This window comes from Cynocephalus volans, chromosome 10, assembly GCF_027409185.1.
Source record: "Cynocephalus volans isolate mCynVol1 chromosome 10, mCynVol1.pri, whole genome shotgun sequence".
Lineage (NCBI taxonomy): Eukaryota > Metazoa > Chordata > Mammalia > Dermoptera > Cynocephalidae > Cynocephalus > Cynocephalus volans.
Genome location: NC_084469.1, coordinates 12,566,290 through 12,569,193, shown reverse-complemented (window position 1 = coordinate 12,569,193; position 2,904 = coordinate 12,566,290). Strand labels below are relative to the sequence as shown.

Sequence of the window (2,904 nt, the reverse complement as noted above, 5' to 3'; positions counted from 1 at the left end):
TCACTTTACACAGTCTTTTCAAGGTTTATCCAATATGTAGTATGTGTCAGTACTTCACTCCATTTTACTGCCAAACAATATTCTATTTGAATAGGTATACTAATTTTTATTTTTAACATTTTAAAAAAATTCAAAATAGCATTTTTATTGTATATAAATGTAAAAATCCAGCAAAACCAGAAATATGGACATATTTTCCTGAGTTTTCACATGTGTTGAATTTTAATCTTCATCTCTTTTTTCAATACAATTTACAACATTGTCCCCATTTCCAGTCTCATTTTAAAAAGGCTAAGTGACAGAAAGTTCTGAAATAAATACATTTTTAAAAAGGCAATGTTGTGAAACTAATTACATGCAACAGGTTCAATGATGATGGGGGAAAGTATCTGGGAAATAGAGTAAAACACAGTTACTTGAAGGTTTTAGCTAAAGTTCTTGCACTCATTTTTGTCTTTTGCTCTGTGTTTAAGGCTATGCATGAACTCAACATAAGTGAAGTTTTCCTTTTTGTCAATAGGTGCTTCTCTGTACAGCTCATTCACCTCTTCTTCTGCAAACCAATCTTGCATTGGCTCTCTCAAGTCATCCTCCTGAATAGTTCCTGTTGATTCTTCATCAAAGCAGGCAAAAGCATTTCTGATGACTTCTTCTGGATCTGTGCCATTTAACTGCTCACCAAACATAGTAGGGAACATGGTGAAATTTATGAGCCCACAGCCTCATACATCATGGCATCAAGGTATGCATCAGTGGGATTCTTTCCCAGAGAAGCAAGCACACCATGCACATATTCCTTGTTGACGAAAGTATCTCTGTTCTGATCAATCATGTCAAAGGCCTCTTTGAACTCCTAAAACTGTAACTGGGCAAACATGGAAAACACATTGGATGTAATGCCCTCCATGTGCTTGTTGGTGGTCTTGGTCTTTGTGTTTTTGCTCCACATGGTGGCTGTTCAATTCCATTGTGAGACACTGGAACCAGGGCTGCCCTACATGAGATGACTACTGTCCTGAAGAGCTCTGGGCTGTGGCTCTGCAGTGGTTGCACGCTGGCCCTTCTTGCGTCCAGGGGCAGACCAGAAAGCCTGGGTATACCAATTTTTATTTATTCATTTATCAGTCGATGAACATTTGAGTATTTCTACCTTTTAACTATGAAGAATAATGCTTTTCTGAACACTGATATACAAATTCTGTGTGAGATATACAAGGTTTTATTAATCTTGAGCATATAGCCAGGAGTAGAATTGCTGCATCATGTGATAACTCTCTTCAACATTTTTAGGAACTAGAGATAGTTTTTCTTTTTCTTTTCTTTTATTTGATTATATATATTTAAGGTGTACAATATGATGTTTTAATCTACATATACATAGTAAAATGATTATTACAGTCACGCAAATTAACATATCTCTCACCTTCCATAGTTATCTTTTTTCTTTTTTTGTCATAAGAGCACCAAAATCTACTTTTAGCAAAATTTCAGCATACAGTACAAAAGCTCTTGGATACGACACCAAAAACTCAGCTAACAAGAGCAAAAATAAACAAGTGAGACTACATCAAGCTATATAGCTTCTGCACAGCAAAGGAAACAACCAAGTGAAAAGGAAGCCTATGGATTGGGAGAAAATATTTGCAAACCATATATCTGACAAGGGGTTAATACCCAAAATATATAAGGAACTCATATGACTCAAAAGCAAAAAACCAAATAACCTTATTAAAAAATGGGCAAAGAGAAGGGAAAGTTCTTATACTGTTGGAGGGACTGTAAATTAGTACAACCATTATGGAAAAAAGTATGGAGTTTTCTCAAACAAGTATAGATAAATCTACGATACTATCCAACAATCCTACTTTTAGGGATATACCCAAAGGAATGTAAATCATCATGTCAAAGCGATACCTGCACTCTCATGCTAATTGAAGCTCTATTTACAATAGCCAAGATATGGAACCAACCTAAATGTCCATTGACAGAGGATTGGATAAGGAGAGTGTGGTATATAAACACCATAGTATTCTGCCATAAAAAAGGATGAAATTCTGCCATTTGCAGCAACATGGATGAGATTTGAGAAAATTGGGTTAAATGAAATAAGCCAGGCATACAGGGACAAATACTGCATGTTCTCATTCATAAGTGGGAGCTAAGAGAGAAAGAAGGGAGGAAAGAAAGACCACAGGGGTGTGTTGGACTTGCAGAAGGAGAGAGAATATATAGAGTTTTCAGGGGCAGGGGAGCAGAGGGAGGGAGGTGGAGGTAGGTTGGGGATTAATCAGGTGGGGGATGTGGGGAATGATCACAATTTGTGGCAATGGACATGCTGATAATATTGATCTGACCCTCACACCTTGGGCAAATGTGGTGATAGTCAGCTTCATATCCATGAATATGCATAATCAATTAAAAAAGATAGAAAAAATGGGCAGAGCACTTGAATAGACATTTTTTTGAAAGACGTAAAAATGGCTAGCACATATAAGAAAAGATCCTCGACATTATTAATCATCAGGGAAATGCAATTCAAAACTACAATGAGATATCACCTCACACCTGTTAGTGTTGCTTTGCCCTCCATGGATTTGTCACCCCTTTCCCCCTGGGTGATGGAGCCACAAAGGATTACTCAAAACCCATCTCTTCTGAGCAGTGGGAAGCCCCAAAGTGGTTAATCTCCCAGAACCCTCAAGAGAGAGGCATTCCTTTCATTTGGGAAACTAATCACAAATTGGGGTTTTCTTCCTGCATTTAGTCTCCAGACCAGGAAGTTACAGGAGGAGAACATAGGTGGGGTTATAGTTTAACAATACAGGCTGGTAACATCCAGTAGAACAAGCAAAGTGACATTTTATAAGACAATTTAAGTGATCCACCAACAAAAGCCTGATCTTG

General features: G+C 37.4%; 1 pseudogene; it reads right to left on the bottom strand.

Annotated features, from left to right (window-relative positions):
• Window positions 1-425: 425 nt before the first annotated feature.
• On the bottom strand, window positions 426-952 carry LOC134386934 (myosin regulatory light chain 12B-like; annotated as a pseudogene).
• Window positions 953-2,904: the final 1,952 nt, after the last annotated feature.